The sequence below is a fragment of the Carcharodon carcharias genome, chromosome 22, assembly GCF_017639515.1.
Source record: "Carcharodon carcharias isolate sCarCar2 chromosome 22, sCarCar2.pri, whole genome shotgun sequence".
Classification (NCBI taxonomy): Eukaryota; Metazoa; Chordata; class Chondrichthyes; order Lamniformes; family Lamnidae; genus Carcharodon; species Carcharodon carcharias.
The window spans coordinates 36,227,481-36,248,327 of NC_054488.1; the positions used below are offsets into that span (position 1 = coordinate 36,227,481).

At 42.2% G+C, this 20,847-nt stretch overlaps 1 protein-coding gene across 1 annotated transcript in view; it reads left to right on the plus strand.

The window, feature by feature from the left end:
• Positions 1 to 20,847, plus strand: part of LOC121293660 (alpha-1,6-mannosylglycoprotein 6-beta-N-acetylglucosaminyltransferase B-like) — a 1,251,241-nt gene that overhangs the window by 668,587 nt on the left and 561,807 nt on the right. The gene's annotated exons all lie outside the window — the stretch shown is intronic.

Consider the following 20,847-nt stretch of genomic DNA (forward strand, 5'->3'; position numbering starts at 1 on the left):
TATAGTTGCAATTATGGAAACATGGCTGCAGGGTGACCAAGGATGGGAACTGAACATCCAAGGGCATTCAATATTTGGGAAGGAAAGACAAATTGGGAAAGGAGATGGGGTAGCATTGTTAGTAAAGGCAATAGCAAGGAAGGATATTTGCTCAGAAAATCTTGATGTGGAATCTATTTGGGTGAAGGTAAGAAACACCAAGGAGCAGAAAATGGTGGGGGTTGTCTATAAGCCCCCAAACAGTAATGGAAATGTAAGGGAAGGCATTAAGCAGTAAATTAGAGTCGCATGCAATAAGGGTTCAGCTGTAATCATGGGTGACTTTAATTTACATATGGATTGGACAAACCAAACTAGCAATAATACTGTGGAGGAGGATTTCCTGGAGTGTGTACATGATGGTGTTTTAGACCATTGAGGAACCAACCGGAGAGCAGGCTATCCTAGACTGGGTATTGTGCAATGAGAAAGGGTTAATTAACAATCTTGGGGAAGAGCGGCAATAAAATGATAGAATTGTCCATTAGGATGGAAAGTGAAGAAGTTGAATTCAAAACTAGGGTCCTGAATCTAAATAAAGCGAACTGCGAGGGTATGAGGCATGAGTTGGCAATGATGGATTGGGGAACCTTACTAAAAGGGTTGACAGTGGATAGGCAATGGCTAATATTTAAGGAATGTATGCATGAATTACAACAATTATTCATCCTTGTCTGGCACATAAATAAAACAGGAAAGGTGGCTCAACCTTGTCTTATAAAAGAAATAGGGATAGTATTAGATCCAAAGAGGAGACATATAAAATTGCCAGAAAAAGCAGCAAGCCTGAGGATTGGGAGCAGTTTAGAATTCAGCAAAATTGGACAAAAAGATTGATCGAGAATGGAAAAAGGGATTATGAGAATAAACTTGCAAGGAACGTAAAAACTGGCTGTAAAAGCTTCTGGAGATATGTGAAGAGAAAAAGATTAGCAAAGACAAATGTAGGTCCCTTGCAGTCAGAAACAGGGAAATTAATCAGGAGCAACGAAATGGCCAAAGAATTGAACACATATTTTGGTTCTGTCTTCATAAAAGAGGGCGCAAATAATTTCCCAGAAATGTTAGGGAACCAAGGGTCAAGTGAGAAGGAGGAATTGAAGAAAATCAATATTAGTTAAAAAAGTGGTGCTAGAGAAATTAATGGGTTTAGAGGCTGAAAAATCCCCAGGGCCTGATAACCTACATCCCAGAGTACTAAAGCAAGTGGCCCTGTAAATATTGGATGCATTGATGGTCATCTTCCAAAATTTTATAGACTCTGGAGCAGTTCCTACAGTTTGGAGGGTGGCAAATGTAACCCCACTATTTAAAAAAGGAGGGAGAGAAAAAAGAGAATTACAGACCAGTTAGCCTAACATCAGTAGTGGGGAAAATGCTAGAGTCTATTATAAAAGATATGGTAACAGAACACTTGGAAAGCATTAACAGGATTAGACAACGTCAGCATGGGTTTATGAAAGGGAATCATGCTTAACTAATCTATTGGAGTTTTTGACGATGTAACTAGTAGAATAGATAAGAGAGAACCAGCGGTGTATCTAGATTTCAAGAAAGCTTTTGATAAGGTCCCACATAAGAGGCTAGGGGGCAAAATTAAAGCACATGGGATTGGGGGTAATGTACTGGCATAGATTGAGAATTGGTTGACAGACCGGAAACGGAAAGTGGGAATAAATGGGTCTTTTTCTGGGTGGCAGGTGGTGACTCGTGGTGTACCACAGGGATCAGTGCTTGGGCCCCAGCTATTCGCGATATATGTAAATGACTTTGATGAGGGAACCAAATGCAATATTTCCAAGTTTGCTGACGACACAAAATAGGTGAGGTTGTGAGGAGGATGCAAGGAGGCTTCAGGGCAGTTTAGACAAGTTGTATGTGTGGGCAAACACATGGCAAATGCAGAATAACATGGATAAATGTGAAGCTATACGCTTCGGTGTAAAAAAACAGAAAGGCAGAGTATTATTTAAATGGTGATATATAGGGAAATGTGGATTTACAAAGGGATCTGGCTGTCCTTGTACACCAGTCAATGAAAGTAACTAAGCAGGTGCAGCAAGCAATTAGGAAGGCAAATAGTATGTTGGCCTTCATTGCAAGTGGATTTGAGTTCAGAAGTAGGGTTGTCTTACTACAGTTATACAGGGCCTTGGTGAGATCACAGCTGGAGTATTGTGTGCAGTTTTGGTCTCCCCACCTAAGAAATTATATACTTGCCATAGAGGGAGTGCAGCAAAAGTTCACTAGGCTGACACCTGGGATGCCAGGAACGTTGTATGAGGAGAGATCGGTTCGACTAGACCTGTATTCACTAGAGTTTAGAAGAATAAGAGGGGATCCAATCAAAACATATAAAATCTAACAGGACTAGACAGACTGGATGCAGGGAGGATTTTTCACCTGGTGGTGCAGTCTAGAACCAGAGGCCACAGTCTCAAGATATGGGGCAGGCCATTTAGGACTGAGATGAGGAAACATTTCATCACTCAGAGGGTGGTCAACCTGTGGAATTCTCTACCACAGAAAGCTGTGGAGGCCACTGGGTATATTCAAGAAAGAAATGGATACATTTTTGGATATTAGGGGGCACTGAGGGGTTTGGAGAAAAAATGGGAATATGGCATTGAGGTAGAGAATCAGCCATGATCATATTGAATGGCTTACTCCTGCTCCCAGTTTCTATGTGTCTATTGAGAGCCAGGCTTTTGAGTGCCTCTGAACTAGATGGTTAGTGGCTTATGAATATTCTACTTTACAACCTGTTGGACATGGAAGTAAGGATAAGTTTGGTGAGTTTGATCTTGTTGGTTTGATATACCAATCGACTTTCCTGAAAAACTAAATAATATTGAACAGATGTTCTGCACCTGTGTACAGCGTTGCCAATGATATCTTTTAATCTACTTTGAAACGCTGTAGGTATTTTGAATGTGCTGTGAGATGCTTGATTGGTTTTCTTGCTAACTTTCTTTCTAAAGGCACAGAATTAGGCCTATTCCACTGTGCATTAAGGAAGCATTTTTCAGCACCAGTATTTTCCCAAATGAATATCAGTATTTAGATTTCCATTTGGTTACCAGACCTAACCTACTCGTGCAAAGCAAATGAGTTTACTGCAAGTAGAGCCTCTGGTGCTTGGAGCGAGTGCTTTTGGTTTTATTTCATGAACTATGGAGACAGTTTATATCTAATTAGCATTTTAATTATATTGGAGAGACCATGAATTTAGAGGAAACTTTATCACCTTCAGCTTCCTCTGAGGATCGATTAGCGTCTTTGATAGTTTTCTTTCAATGCAATCATATTTGTAAGGATAAAATGATGACTACATTGTGTCCTGATGTGGAATAGCTATTTTAGTGTTTTTTCTCAGGTATAATACATTATAGTTCCGTTTTGAATCTATAAGAATATTTAATTTGCTCTAGCAGCGCACTGGATAAAAGGCTTCTGTAAAATGCCATCATGCCTATTTTTGAACAATTATTAAGTCATTTAAAATAAGCAAGTTAGTAACTATTAGAAGACAAAAGACTATTATAGCAACCAGTTAACCAGTATACTACCAGAGCAAATTAAACACCCAAGTGTGAACATATTAAATAATTGGAACGGAATTTTTTACATTGTTATTATTTTAGAATGAAAACCATAAAAGCCATGTCAAATCGCAAATGCAATAAATACAACTTTTCTTTTTTTTTATAAAATATTAAATGCCATAAAATACATTTTCATGGTACTTCAAGAAACCATTTCAATGTAAATTTGCAGCATCTTCAAATAACTGGGCATAACCAAGCAAGTCTATGTCTAGAGAACTGAGCTGACAATATTGTCAAATTTTGAAAGCTTTCTCATTAAATCAAATCAGTTTATTCCATCAGTAAAACCAGCTATGGTTAATCTCACTGAAATTAATGGAAATGTGAAATTGTCAGTAGCAATCAGACACAAAACTAGGTGGGAATGTGAGTGATGAGGAGGATGTTAAGAGGCTTCAATTTAAGTTGAGTGAGTGGGCAAATACATGGCAGATGCAGTATAACGTGGATAAGTATGAAGTAATCCACTTTGGTAGGAAAAACAGAATGGCAGAGTATTATTTAAATGGCGATAGATTGGGAAATATTGATGTACAAAGGGATCTGGGTGTCCTTGCACACAAATCACTGAGAGTAAGCATGTAGGTGCAGCAAGCAGTTAAGAAGGCAAATGGTATGTTGGTCTTCATTGCAAGAAGACTTGAGTACAGGAGCAAGGATGTCTCACTGCAGCTATACAGGGCCTTGATGAGCCCACACTTGGACTATTGTGTGCAGTTTGGTCAGCTTACCTAAGAAAGGATGTACTTGCCATAGAGGGAGTGCAGCAAAGGTTCACCAGACTGATTCCTGGGATGGCGGGATTGTCGTATGAGAAGAGATTGGGCTGACTAGGCCTGTATGCACTAGGGTTTAGAAGAATGAGAGGGGATCTCATTGAAACGTATAAAATTTTGACAGGGCTGGATAGACTGGATGCAGCGATGATGTTTCCTCTGGCTGGGGGGGTCTAGAACAAGGGGTCACAATCTCAGGATACGGGGAAGGCCATTTAGGACTGAGAAATTTCTTCACTCAGAGGATGGTGAACCTGTGGAATTCTCTACCACAGAAGGCTGTGGAGGCCAAGTCACTGAATATATTTAAGAAGGAAATAGATAGATTTCTGGACTCTAAAAGCATCAAGGGGTATGGGGAGAGAACAATAGTATGGCGTTCAGATAGAGGATCAGCCATGATCATATTGAATGGTGGAGCAGGCTTGAAGAGCCAAATGACCTACTTCAACTTCTATTTTCTATGTTTCTATATTCTATGATTATCAGCATAAAGTTTTCATTGTTGAATCTGAAGAAGCAACTGGTTAGAAGTTAGTATGTGTTTCGTGCATTTTCAAAATCCAAAATGGGCCACACACAAATGAATTTTTGCAGCACCAGAAATGCGCTGGAGGTACACCCGATGACCCTATTTTGTTTCAGAGATAAGTAGGTGTCCCTGCCAACTATCTGGAATGAATTATGTCAGCAAGGGTCCTTTGCATGACTCAGAACATCTTTGTGAAATTTGTATTTGTGTACACCTGATGCATTGCTTTCTTACCAGTTCCAGCAATTCATGCAATTGGCAAGTAGCTTTTACAAATAGTACTTAAAGGAGTCCTCACTTCCATTATGGTAATTCTCTGGTTAATCATTTTTGGCTTTAGGTTTAGAGATAGAGCCAAGTTTTTGGCTATTTTGGGTAGTGTTTGTCTATGAAATAAGTTTGCAGATTGAGCCTGTGGACTAAAGAATCTGCTTTACAGGATAAACTTATTCTCAATTGCTGAACACGGGTTACAAATCAGGAGCAGCAGCAACAGCAAGGAAGGTAACAGATACCTGCACAGGCTGTAAATTAAGGTCAAAGAAGGCAAGGACACAACAGCCTTTCAAGCATGCATGTATAACGAGTCAGAAGCTGATTCTCACTGAACTGGAGGAAGAGTTGGAATCCCACACCAGGGCTTGCACTGCACTGCTTGTAGCAGTGAAGGCTACTGTGACTCTTGTAACAACATACAGAGGAAAGGTGATAGGGATGGTTCCCCCTTTTCCCACCTTTCGACTGACCAAGTGTTTTAAAGGGAAGGAAGTGTTTTAACCCCAAGTGCTGTAACTGTCAAGGACAGACAAATAACAGTTTTTCTCGTAATTTAAAAAAGGAAGATGTATGTTTATTATTCAACACCTGAATGTATTCACAACCACACCCACTCACACACTCATATAGACACACATGCACACGTTCAAGGAAAGATTGTGATTACAGAAGGTAAGCATGCCCTTGCTGAGGACACCAGCCTGGGTGGGAATTTAAGTTGTGAGGAGGATACAAGGAGGCTTCAAGAGGACTTGGACAGGCTAAGTGAATGGGTTGGAAAATGGCAGATGGAATACAATGTGAATAAGTCTGAAGTTATTCACTTTGGCAGAAAAAACAGGAAGGCAGAATGTTCCTTAAATGGTGAGAGGTTGAGAAGTGCGGGTGCCCAAAGGGACGTGGGTATCCTTGTTCATGAGTCATTAAAAGCTAGCATGCAGGCCCAGCAAGCAATAAGGAAGGTAAATATTATGTTGGCTTCATCGCAAGAGGATTTGAGTACAGGAGTAAAAATGTTTTGCTGCAATTATACGGAGCCTTGGTGAGACCTCACCTGGAATATTGTGCACAGTTTTGGTCTCCTAATGGAAGGAATAATATACTTGCCTTAGAGGGAGTGCAATGGAGATTCACCAGATTAATCTTTGGGATGGCAGGATTGTTGTATGAGGAGAGACTGATACTGGGTCTGTATTCTCTTGAATTTCGAAGAATGAGGGGGTGACCCCATTGGAACTTATAAAATTCTTACAGGACATGACAGGGTGGATGTAGATGAGATGTTCCCCTGGCTGGCGAGTCTAAAACCCGGGGATATATCTCAAGATAAGGGGTAGGCTATTTAAGACTAAGATGAGGAGGAATTTTTTCACTCAGATGTTGGTGAATCTTTGGAATTCTCAATTTCAGAGGGCTGTAGAAGCTTAATCATTGATTATGTTCAAGACAGAAATCGACAGATTTCTGGAAACTAATGACAACAAGGGATATGAGGATAGTGCAGAAAGGTGGCATTGAGGTAGATGATCAGCCATGATCTAATTGAATGACCGGGCAGGCTCGATGAGCCAAATGGCCAGTTCCTGTTCCTATGCTCCTGTGTTCACTTAGGTCTTAAAAATTGAAAAGTTGTCTGTCACACTTGCTTTTCCCTGAGATGAAGCCTTGAAATGTTGTAGGCCTGTAGTTCCCTTTTTGGTCCACTGATAGAGTCTGGAGGTTTAGGAAGACTGATTTGCTATGGTTTATTGCTTGCAGTTGCAGATTTCTCTTGGGATTTTCCAGCCAAATTGTGGCAGGACCCACCACGGGAGATTTGACAGCCCAGCCAAAGATCTATTACTTTCGGCGGGACTGGATGACACCGGCGGTGGGTGGGGCCAAAAAATCCCACCCCTCGTTTCTGTCATGTGATGAAAGTATTTCTGTCCATTGTCCTCACAAATGGTTTCTGATGGCGAGGCCATTATCAAACAATGAGGTCCAAGTTTCATCTGTTCACATACTGCCATGATAGAATAGGGTTTTTTCACAACCGTTCTTTGGATTTCAACTCTGAAGCCAAGAAGTCTCCAAGCAGTATTGTGAAAACAGTTGAATTATTTGGAGAATCACACAGTGCAGAAGAGGCCCTTTGGCCCATCGAGTCTGCACCGATACGTGAAAAACACCTGACCTACCTACCTAATCCCATTTACCAGCAGATAAGGGCAGCTATTAACCACAGGGAATGTCTGTTCCATTTTAATGACTTCTCAAAGATATGTCCTGTAAGTTCAGGTTTTCCTTTAACAAATGGTTACATGATTGATGCCTGTCTACAAATCATCCTTGTGCAACCCCTTAGGGCAGGACTTTTCCCTTAGGCTTCGTGTTCCCGGTATCAATGTCAGAGAGGGGTTAGAAACCCGTACTGTGTGGGAAACAGTCACCCGGCTGCGATTCTCCCTGAATTGGCCAATTAGTGGCCAGAGGGCAGGCTCACCATTAAGCACAGCAGGCAGGTTCTTAAAACTGGAAGGCCAGTAGGAGGCCCTCCAGCAGTAAAGAAGCAGCTGAAATCCTTTCCAAGTATCAGAGAGAGAGGGAGCTTCAAGATGGAGACACCTTTCCTCCAACATTTTAAACTTTTAATAAAAAATCACTTCAGCAGCCAGGCCACTGTTGCGGAATGCTCAGCAGACTACAGCTACTGTTTCATCGTGGGTTCATGGTATAGATGAGGTTTCTTTAGGGTTTGCCTACTCACCTATGAATGCTACACAGAGCATTATTCATAAAAACCATTCTTGTTTGTTTACAGATCTATGTACATCTCACTACTCTACACAAGGTTGTACAACAAGGTTGATCTGTTTTCCACCAGATCTCAGTCTCTTAGTCATGTGACATTGCACCATTATTACATCAGTATCAGGTGCTTCTGATGTTAACCCTATACTCTACAGCCATAGCTGAAACCAGGAAGGTGGGAAGGACCTCAAATCCTGCCTGGAGCATTGGTTTCCAATCTGCCGCTGGGAAGCCACCTCCAGGCAGCTGAGCTGTTCCACAGTGTGTTGGGAGACTTGGTGGATGACTGGAAATGTTCAGTCATTCTCTGACAATAGGACTTGATTGGTCATTAAATTTCTCAAATGGCAACCCCATCCCTCGTCTGGGAAAATGACCCCCTAATATCTTTATTAATGCCTGTATCAGTTATCTATTCTGTGCTCCTGGGAGGTGGTTTCCCCAGTGACTACAATGTGAAAAGTGGAAGGCTGCTGAACTTTTGCTGAGGACACGTAACATTTGAGATGGCCTTGAGGAACTCTGGCAATTGAGAACCAGGCTGCAGACTGCTCGGACTTGGCTTTGACTGGGATAGTTTCGCAGGGGATTGGTTGAAAGACTGATTGGAAAGCAGACATGCCATCTTGCACCTCTGCCATGGAATCGATGCCAATTCCAACAGCTGAACCTCAGCACTCACACTGCTTTGCATGACAACATAGTGCAAACATGTGGGGAACCTCTACTTGCACTCTCCTTCATGGTTTCTAAATCAGAGAATATGATAGGTCCATGAAGGAAGGAATGAAGGAAGGACGCTGGTGTACAAAACATAGCAGCCACTTTGAACATAGCAAAATCCCACAATAGCAAGCAATAATGACCACATAATCTATTAGCCTGGGCCCTGCAAACTGGAGAATACTTATGAAGAATAGTTTGGGAAAATGGTAAAGTGGATGATCAGCAATGATTGTATTGAATGGTGGAACAGGCTTGATGAGCTGAATGGCTGACTGTGCTCCCATGCTCCTGTGCCTCATTTTCTAAGTAGTGTTACATGGTCTTTTTATATTCCCTGGAGAGGGCAGATGGGGTCTTGGTTTTTGCCCCATCTGAAAGATGACAAATCTGACAGTGCAGCACTCTTTCTATACTGCACTGGACTGTATACCTAGATTATGGCCTGGAGTTTTGCCAGGATGTAGAGCCTCTCCATCCAGGCGAAAATGGCAGACATAGCCAAAAATTGGAAGTCCCACTCCAGAACTCAGCACTTTCCATTTTCGCAACAGTGGGAATGGGAGCTGTTTGTGTTTGACGCATACAGAGGCAGCTGGCCATTTAAACCATCAGCTACCTCCACTGAAGTGGGATTTTGGTAGCCCAGGAGTGTGAAACCCAAAGCATGCAGAGTAGTAAGCGCAGGTCTGAACTTTGTGCATTTCTTTAGATAGTCAGAGTACTCCTTTGAGAAGCAAGGTACCCCTTTGAATCTTTGTGGGAGGTCAGGTGCCCTTTGGAATTGTTAAAACATACATGAATGTGCATAAAAAGCGCATGACCTCATTAACTGTCAAGCTCAATTAAACTGTTAACAGTCGCGTCAAAGTCAAGTATCAAAAGGACTTGTCAAGCGGACCTGTCAACATCAACAGTCAAAAGTGTCAAGAGGAACTGTCAAAAGCGTCTGTCAACTAGATCTGTCAATTTGTCAAGGCATTTAAGAGTCCTGCCCTTTAAATCTTTGAAAAGAATGTCTGGAGTGTTAAGAAAAATCATTGCTTGCTATTTCACTCTGTCCATTGACATAAAACTGAGGGCTTCCATTACTGGATTACTGCTGCATTACTGATTTAATAAACATCCATTATCACAGTAGGGTGCCTGCCATTTACAGTTTGTTTGGCAGTTACAAGTGGTTATAGATTCTTTGAAATGGGACTATGAAGTCTAATGCTGCTTGTTATAAGCGATTGCGCAATTGAGTGAAATGTTTGTTGATATAAGGCTTTATGCAGTAAAAAGAATGTCAATGTAGTAAATGAGTTTTTATGAATTTGAGTGTTTTTAAATATAGTGAAATCTGCAATAGACACTTGGAACTTCATCTTATCTCACTTCTGCATGGGACCTGAGGTCTGCTCATGGTGGATAACGGCGTGAGTTAGCATGATAGATGTAAGGGCAGAGTATGGTGGGTGGGGGCATGGGTTGACATGAGTTGGCACTAAGTTGGCATAAGGGTTATAATGGGCCATGTGGGTGGGTAAGGGGCATAGGTTGGCATGAAGGGTATAAGGGGTTATGGGGTGGGTACAGGACATAAGATGGCATGAGTTGGCATTGGATGGGACAGGGAGAGTGTATGTGGGTATGAGGGGTGAGGGATAGAGGAATGTTTTATATTTTATTTTTATTAATTTTTGGACACAATACCAGAGCCCTGAGGCAGGGCTTGCCTCCAATATGCCTCGGCCCGCAGCATGCTCCTCACTACTTATGGGATTGCCTGGCCCGACTTCTAAAATAGCCTGCCCTCCCGAACTGAAAGTCCGACGTCCAGGCAGTCATTTTTAAAAGTCGGATTCGTTGAACAGGGCATTTTCCTGACTCTGTGCACCTGACTCTTGGACAAAAATCCAGGCCTACGTCTTCAAGTCTCTGGAGTGGAACTTGAACCCTTAACTTTTAGCTTCAGAGGAGGGAGTGTTACTAATGAGCTGTGCTGCCAACCAGAAGAGGATTTTAATTCCCCAGAAGTGGCAGTTTTGTGTCAGTCAGGAGATTTAAGTGTTGCAAAACTGAATACAGACCCCAACCCATCTCCAATGCACCTGCCTCCATTTGTACCAGATACACGGCAGGGAATGGGCTTGCCTCATTCCCTGGCTTCTTCTACAGCCTTCCTCACCCAAGTAGAAGCCAGGCCTGTCATTCAGGTTGACCCCCAGGCTGGAAGTCAGTCAGACATTGGACACACATATGGAGTTAAACTTTCACAGTTTGCTAACTCCTGGGTTTCTCACACACTCCCAGCAGCACCCGCCTTGCCCATTCCTGGCGGGTCCACTCCCCCAATTCTCCACCATGACGCCAATATAGTTGCAATGGGGTTAGACAACAGTCTAACCCCATTGCAACTATCACTCTGTAGGCAGAGGCCCCCAATTCTATAGAGAGCCTGCAGTACCTATAGAACTGCAAGGTTGTGACACCATGCACTACGATTTCTAGCATGCTTTCACATATTGTGCACAAATTTGCTGACAGGCAGGCCAGTTAAAAGTCCGTCAGGATTTCCTTCAGTCTTGTCGGGTGTAGTGGGCCCTTGATGTCTCCCATGTATGCCCTCTCCAGGGCTAGGATGGGAGTTTTCCATTTGGTGAGCTCTTTCCAGTACCATTCTATTTGTTTGCCCTTGCTCCTGCAATATTGCTGGGTGTAGCCCCACATATAGACCCCTCTATCATACCCTCACAATTATGCAAAATGTCAACCTCTGAACTGGTACCTGTGCCACAAATATGAATTCAAAAGTTTGTTATCTTTCAGGACTGTCTTTTTAACTTAAGGTAAAATAGTGTTGTGCGGTCATGTGACCTGCTCCGACTCCTGCTTGACAACAAGCCTGGTTGGTTTGATTGCCACGGTGAGACTCAGATTGATTTGTTGCGAAGATGATACAAGATGTTCTTATCTGTAAACAATGACCAGAGAAGCTGTGCTGATTGTGGATAGACTTTAAGAGCCAATCTTTTCATTAGCGATTCGGGAGCACAGTGAGGAAAATTCCCTATTCCACAAACCCAAAGTGTTCCAGATATTTGGATTTTCATTCACAGGTGATGGGGGTGGTGGGAGGTGCAGGCGTGTGCTAGCTGGGGCCAGGCCTGGAAAGACTTCTGAGGCAACCACAGGGGCTGTCAGGTGCTGAGAGGGGCTGGTTAAGAAGCCCACCTTGTGCTCCTGGATTTCATCCTAGCTGTAACAAAACAATAAAGCTGAAAACAGCCCTCAGGTTTTCCCACCTCACACCCCCTCACCACCATCCCCCCACCCTCCACGCACTCCCCGTGATCCACCCAAGCCAACACATGCTACCTCATCCCTCCACTCACCCCATTGGCCCCTCATACCTTCCATGATCCTCCACCCACACCATGACTTTTAAAGCCCCTATGCCAACCCATGACTCTCTACCCACCCACATGGCCCCCAATTCTATAGAGAGCCTGTAGTTCCCATAGAACTGCAAGGTCGTGACACCATGCACTTCGATTTCTAGCATGCTTTCCAACTTAGTGCCAAATTGTGCCAACCCATGATCCTCCCAATCATTCCCATGGCCCTTTATAACCTTTTGCCAAATCGGTGCCAACTCACGTCAATCCATAACCCTTGACCCACTTCCCTCTTCCCCTACAACTTCTATGCTACTTCACACAGTATCTACCATGAGCAGAGCCCAGGAGCCATGAGATGTAATAAAACAAACTTATAAATGTCTTTTCATGATTTTATTATTATAAAAAATCTTGTTCATAAAAAAATTCAGTGCATTCAAATCCTCCAAGTACTTAATCCCTGATGAAAACATATATTTGCATTCATAGCCCCATATTAAAGACAGCAAATCTTTTTATAACCACTTGGAGCTGTCAATCAAACTGTGAATTCACAGCCACACCTCTCCCCATCCCCCACTGTGGTAATGTTAGGTTGCGGAATCAGTCATGCAGCACTAACCCTGTAATGATAATCCTTCACATGACCACAGACAGATGGTAAAATTGTAAGCACTGTTTTTTTTAATTTAAAGTGCTTGGGGATATAAATGCCTTGACAGCTTGACAATTCTGCTGAATTTATCCACTTTTAACACACGTCCATGTCTACTTTTAACAATCCCAAAGGGCACCTAACCTCTCCCAAAGTGAACTTTACCTGTCCCAAAGGGGTACCTTACCATTGCAGAGGATATCTGGACCACTTCAAAAGGGTACCCTATCTCTCCAAATGACTCTGGCAACTTTAGACCTTTTGCTTAAATGCCCAAAGCCTGTGAGTCATGTTTTGGACACCCCACTGTTGGGAATTGCATCTGTTTAAAGGCATCTGCATTCTTACATGCACATCTGCCTCTGTGAACCATGGATCTGCAAAGTACAACATACCCCCCCTCCCCCCACCAGTTCCACCCTCCCTGGTGAAAATTATGGATGCAGGGTTCAGAAGCAGAACTTCCAGAATCAGGGTTCCAGCACCATTTTGGCTAAGCTGCAGACTCCTTCCATCATTACAACAATTCATGCTTTAGTCTTCAAGTCTCACAGGGTGGTGTTCGAAAGGTCAGTTTTTATATACAGTTATACTTTATATGAGTTCTGTTGAAGGGTCATGAGGACTCGAAACGTCAACTCTTTTCTTCTCCGCCGATGCTGCCAGACCTGCTGAGTTTTTCCAGGTAATTCTGTTTTTGTTTTATACTTTATACTGTCTATTTAGTTCCAAAGTAGAATGATGTTAGGGGATTGGAAAACAGTTAATTAGCGTTTCTACCTAGCTACAAGGTCCATGTGATTCACATTGCCATAGAGATGGGATTTGAGAGGGGAACAGATCATAAAAAGCCATTATAGTAAAGGGTCACTGAATCTCACAAACCCAAAATCAATCTGCAAAAGTCTGAGAGAGAGCGAGAGAGAGGGAACAGAGTTACAGGCAGTAACTCCAATTGTTCATCACACAGAAAGCTGGTGGGAGCTCATGCTCAGATTGAAGAGACCAATTAAGTTTATGAGTCTTAAATAGGACTGGAAAATTTGCCTAACTTTGGCTCGAGGGAAGAATCTCCAGCATAACCCTCACTGTGAACATCAGATCTGGGATTAGAAGTTATCCAACTGGGAAAGGAAGTAAGCCACTGGGAGCTGAGAATTGCTTTGGACTGGTTCCTGGAGAATGAAGTGTCCACTTAAGGGACAGAGCGAAATATGGAGGGGGAATGAGCAAACTTTTCTGTCATTCAGAAGTATAAAACTTTTCTGTCGTTCTGGAGTATAAAACTTTTCTGAAGTTCTGGAGTATAAAACTTTTCTGTAGTTCTGGAGTATAAAACTTTTCTGTAGTTCTGGAGTATAAGTTGTCTACTGAAATCGTGTTTAGTCACTAGAAGACTCTGTCTTCCTCTCCAAGATGCTGTCAGACTTGCTGAGTTTTTCCAGCAATTTTTGTTTTTGTTTCAGATTTCCAGCATCCGCAGCATTTTGCTTTTATCTTAGTGTTTAGTCAGATTTGCTTTTAGTTTTTTTGTTACAGTAAAATCTAAAAACTTGAAATCCTGTTGTGTGATCCTTCCAGTCAGTCACTGGAAGTTTGAATTTCTTCCTAAAACTTATCAGCCTTTACAGGGATGGTAACAGCTGCAAGACTACAGTTGAATGATTCCTGTTCTGAAGTGCTGCCCTCTTCTTAAAAAGGGAACAAGGCAAAGGTGGCTTAAAATCCTGCAGGTTGTGTCCTCTAGCATTGCAAGATGCATCCCTTGTCCATAGTGTGAATAATTTGTTCTGCAAGTGGGAAAATGACCTGGAGGAAATGTTGCCCTTTTGCTGTGGCTGCATCATTCAACAAGTGCACCTAGCAATGTTGTAGAAATTCAAAAAATTACAGTTGCAAGACTCTTAAACAGGGCTCTCACTACCCTCTTAAGTTCCTTGCCCAGCATTTTGGTATCAATGACACAAAGCAAACAATGGATACAATTTTCACTTTGTGTGGAAAACCTTTATTAACCCTCTAAGCAATAATATATACTTATAACACCAGTTGCTTAGTAAGACCCACGTGCAGGATCTTGTCTTGGGTGGTTTGACCACTGAACCCGTTCTTCCACATGACTTCCTGTGAGTGACCAAGTCAAACTTCTTGGCTGCAGCAGTGATGTCCTTGAGAGCTATAGCTTTATACCCCTTTCTGACCCTGGTCTCTTGGCATATAAGGTAATGTCTTAAATTGAATCATCCAATTGGGTTATCAATGCCACCCTGGTCATGCAAAGACCACCCTGCTTGTGGTCATTTCCTGCTCTCAGCAGGGCGTATCTCCAGGGGCTTGCCAGCAATGGATGTGACTTCAGCATCTGGGTAAGGCAGGAAAAAAGCCATTCACACTTACTCAAGAGACCATTGTCGAGGTCAGTTTCTGTAGACAGGGTGTCTGGTGGTTAGCCACCGCCCCAGTGACATGTCCTGACGTGTCCTTGTCTGTGTGTATATAAATTGTTCAGTCTTTATTTTTTAAAAGTTCCACATAAGCCTCAGCGTTGATGTCTTCGGTCAGAATTCTCCTTTCATCCCATGCCCGTACTCCAATTCCAGGTTCCTACAACCCTGAGCTCAGGACGTTGGTCCGGCTTGCAGCTGGTTACATTTTAACACAATTAATAAGATATGACACACTAAAAGCAATCAAAGAAAGGCCTTGTAGAATGACAGAAATACACAAAATATGAAAGTGCCTTACACAGTGGTTTCCATTTACTATTGACATTGCACAACAATATCTATATCGGATACATATGGTTTGTTTAGTTTATTTGATAGCACGGATGCATACATTGAGTACCCATTAGAAATTTACAGTCCTTCAAAGTTGGGAAAGTTTGCTATTTGGGAACATCATTTTTGTTTAAATTTTTGTGGGTTCTAGCCATTCTAACCGTTTCACCCTTTGAATAGTGCTTATAATTAATAATGAGCAAAATACATAATTCCGGGGAAGAAGACAATGGATATTCGTAGGGATTACTAGGCAGTAAACTCATCAGGAATTATTGCCTGAAATTCATCCCATAAGACTTGGTTTGATCATTGGTTGTCCAATTTTCTGTTTTTTCTTTTTTTATTTTACCAGCAACAGGTTTCACCTTTCAATGGCCATGAGAATACAGATGACTGTACTGAGGTAACATCTGCATTGAGAGGAATTAACAATTTTGATGTGATTTAATACCTGCATGTTTGTTTACAGATAAACTGCAGTTGATCACTGGATGATAATGGCCAGCAAAAATTGCATAATCATTTTTTTCAATTTAGTTTGCATGCACCCATAATGGCGTGGGTTGAGTTTGAATTGCACCTATTCAAGTGTTATTTTTCATAGGTATTTCAAGCATGCATCACACCATTTATTGTGCAAAGTGTATGGGTTCAGTCAACAATGAAATAGCCCATTTAATGATATGATGTACATTTCATCACTGAATAAAAACTGGTTAGGTTTTGAAATGCAATCATTACTAAGGACAAAATTTTACCTCCCGCCAGTGGGCGCACACCTGACCCGACCGGGAGTAAAGTAGTGCAGAATGACAAGGGGCGCACGTCCCAATGTCATTGTGCACTTGCGCAATATTCCACTCGGAGGGTGGACGCACGCGTCGGAGCGGCATCCGCCATTAATTAAGCGGCCACTTAAGGCCCTTAAGAGTCCAATTCACTGTGATTTTTCCCCTGCCCGTACAGTTTCCAGCTCTTCGCAAGGACAAAATGGGCAGGTGGTCAGTTGACATTTTCACAAACCTCATCCAAGGGTCGCTTGTTGGTACTTGGCAGCTTCATCTCTGTTCGGGGCTCCATTCTTAGCATTTCCAGGCTTCATTTCAGGACTCATTGATGTCTGCCAGGGCCCTCGGAGGACTCAGACCGTGTGGACCCTTCCAGGTATCAGGCAGCCTTCACTTAGCCTGGTAATGGCGATTGTGGTCTCTGTTGGAGGCGCCTCCTCTGAGGAGGAAGAGAGGGGCAGAAGGGAGAGGAGGTCAGGTGTCCCAATGCAGCTTCCAGGGGAGGGACCTGTGGGAGGAGAGGCACAGGCACTAGGAGTGCAGGGCCAGCTGGTGGTCCAAGGCGGAAGGTACCACAGAAGACCCACTATCCTGCTGCCAGGCATACAGGCAGCTATTCAGCCACTTCAACTTGTCTGAGGTGCAATGCCGAAGGAGGCTCCGCCTCTTAAGAGAGAGCTTGACCTACGTTTGCCAGATGATAGGGCCTGAGATCAGTGCCGACTGTGTGGGTGGACATCCCATGCCAGTGGCTCTGAAGGTCACAGTGGCCTTCAACTTCTGTGCCTCCGGCTCTTTCCAGGGCTCAGTGGGATATCTGTGGAGTACCCCAAACAGCTGTCCACTTTTACAAACATGTCCCAACTCATGTGACACAGTTACATGTTTAAATAAATTTTTACATCATTTACTTAATTTTTTCAATATCCATTCAATCTCCCTGAGGCAGCTCCATTCCTCATGGAGATTGCTGTGCCCTGGCTGTCCCTCCTCCCCCTGCCTGCACAGGTAGTGCTGATCACTGCCAGACGAGTATTACACTGGGCGGGCCTTAATTGGCCTGCCCGTGTAAAATGGCGGCATGGAGCTGATCACTGGCGGCGATTGGCTTCGCTCCCGCGCAGCCCACCCACCATAGGAAAAATCATGGTCTAAGTATCATACCTGGCTTGCCATAGTCACGTGAACTGCATGACAAGCGAATGTCAGTGGGCAGCCCTGATACATTCTGTCATTAAGGAGACTACACTAGAAAGAATGTAGCTGTGAGCTCATCACAAGAATAAAGAATGTTTGAGCTATGAGAGCTTTATATACTCCGTGGACCATTCCTCAAAACATATAAAGCTGTAAGGGGCAATTTAAATTGGGAATGAAACTCTTTTTGCTATCTTTTCACAGGAAAGTTTTCATTTAAGCAGAATTCTTCTCAGATTACAAATATCTTAATTTGTTTATTATATCTTTTTTATGTGTGTCACATTTATAAATAAAACACTGAGGAGCTCACTGTATTTTTCAAACATTTAACTATCAAAATTGTTACAAACCAAGCATCACAATAGAAAGAAGACTATTTATTAAAATATTTATGACTGCTGAAACAGTTAAAGTGTACTGACTAAAAATTAGTTCAGAATAAACAGATAAAATGTAATATTGTTCAGCTTCTCTCCACCCACTTCTCTATTTAATTAGGTGAATAACAAAAATGTTGCCAAATGTATGAGATAACTGAGAGAAAGAAAAAGGTCTACAGGAAAAGAGCAAGGGCCAGGATAGATCATTCCAAATTTGGAGCTGGCACCAACCCAGGGCCAAATAGCTTTCTTCTGTACTAGAATGTATATGATTTTATGAATTTGGGTGATGAAAATGGCAATCAGCAGAAGAGTATAAATAAAAAGGCGTGGAGCTTCCACTTGATTGCATTTTTATTATCGGCACAATTCCCCCAATATCGGTGTAACCAGCGGCTTCTTGAACACAAATTGGGTTCTGCATAACCCAAGTTTTTGTGATCATTTGCACTAATCATAAAGACATAGCAAGGGTAGCAGGCTCCACTCATAGAACTAGTCATATCCCCAAGATGAATTAATGACTTTTGGAAGTTTCTGCTAATGGCACTTCTTTTCAGTGGAGTCTCAAGGAATTAAGATGGAACTTTTGGGTGCATGGGCACTATTAAGTACCTTTTAAAAGGTTTTGAATTTTTTTTAAGGAACTCAATATTGTATCCTAATCTAACTGGAAAATAGCTTTGTGATTTTTTAAAAAAGTTATTTTCAGCCATTTAAAATCAGGCTACTCACGGGCAGCATGCTGGCACTGTGATTTACAATGCATAATTTATGTGATAAACAGATTTTCAATTGTATTAATCAAACTTTACCTATCACTCTTAAATAGATCAAGAAATATTTTTAAAGCCTAAAAAACATGCTTTACAATGCTGCTCAATTGCACAGATTTGTGGCAGATTTTGTGTTCAGTGATACGCATATGTGTTTGAGTGGAAATCTGGGGAATGAAAAATACTTCTCACAAAAAAGATGGAATTTTATGCAGAGTATGTGCCAGAATTGCTCATTGTGCCCATAGCAGAATTTCGACCTTGTGATCTTTATTTCATTAATGGTTCATTAACTGCAAAAACATGATTTTTAAAAAATCATTGATGGGATGATCACTAACGAGCAATCTGTTGATTAGACAGAAGCAACATACTGCAGATGCTGGAAATCTGAAATAAAAGCAGAAAATACTGGAAAACAGCCAGCATGTCAGGCAATACCTTTGGAAAGGGAAACAAAGTTGATGGGCCAGATTTTCCAACGGAGTGGGAACCGGGAGACGGGACTAATCCTGTCATGCGAACCTGCCTCGATCTCAAGACTGTCAGCAGGTGGGAACGTTCATGGAACAGGCCCTAAGCAACCTGAGGGCAGTAGTGGAGGCAGGCTGAATCCTGAGCAGGCAGGTTAAAGGCCTGCCTTTGTTCCCAAAAGGCCTCGGCTGGGTCTTTGAGGCAATCAGCAGCTCACCTGTTTACAGTAGAACCTTCAGACTACTTTAAACCACCTCTCACCCCTTACCCCCTTACCCTCACAGCCCTCACCCTGTCACCCTCACACCCCACTCCTTTACCCCCTCAAACCCTCATCCTCCTCACCCTTACCCACTCACCTCCTCATCCTCAATGTCTTCACCCTCACCCCCTTTCCCTATTAACTAGTATCCGCTTTATGAACAGGACACAGAAGCCCTATTGTAACAGTTGGAGACCATTGAATAGCCCATAAAACATGATTAAACAAACAGACTTCAGAACTGCTATCTCAGTAGATATCTAACTGGAATACCTAAAAGCAATGGGAAAAAAAGTAAACAGTTACATTTAGATGCTTTTAATAGTGTGAAATGTACTCTACTTTTTTATCTGTTAGATGCTTTTCATCCATCTGAAGACTTTTCCACATTTATAGTGTTGTTCTTTTACTTGACAGCTTTTCAGTTAGAAGAAGTAACAATCTGGCAAACATATGGTTTAAGGGATAGTTACATCTTCCAATCAAAGCATGGCATAACTCACCTTACATATCATGGATACAACTCATGCGAGGGCATTTCATGATAAACTGTAAGAGAGGCTAAACATTTTACTTACCTTTCAAACTTTTAAAAGCCCTTTTACTTATCCACCAACAATCCCTGGTTCACACCTCCATGCAGCTGGTGTAAAGCCCAACAGCTGCTAAAATTTGGCCACTTCCATGAAAATTGAAAAAAACTTTCCTGGGGCAGACCTTCAATGGGCCCGCAATGCTTGCCTCCTTCATAGGATTGGACAGGTTCCGCGGCCCACCCACTCCCCCTTCCTGTTGAAAATGGTCAAGGTGGGAACAGAGGTGCGACCCATGGCCATTTTTTTTTTGTTCCCACCTCCATTTGATCATGATTGGGACCACGAAAAGCCAGCCCAATGTGTCTGGTTGATGAACCTTCATTAGAATTGGAAGAATTATTACTGAAATTTGATTTGCTCCTTGGTCAATATTAGAATCAATAGCTGAAACATTGAATGCAATTGGATACAAACTGTCTTGTGTGAGGGTATTCCAATAAACTGCTTGTTTAACTGGCTTTGGAGCAAACTCGATCTATTGGTCATTGACCGCTAGTAGTACAGTGTATAACATATGCACAGTTAGATGAAATGCCTGCTATTTCTGCAATTTATTAAAATGATGATTGCATTTTTCAGGATTTAAGACAAATTATTCCCTTTTAGCTTCTAGAACTAATCTTGAATGTGCAATAATTTTGGTAAATCTCTTGAGTAAATTATTTAACTGTAAAGCAGGTCGATATACACAGAGGTAAGTTCTGGGTCTATAACAGAGGGTGAGGAAAAGACCTTCAATAGGAATTAGGTTAGCATCAATAAAAAGCCCATTAGCTCTTGGGCATTTCCTGGTGACTGAT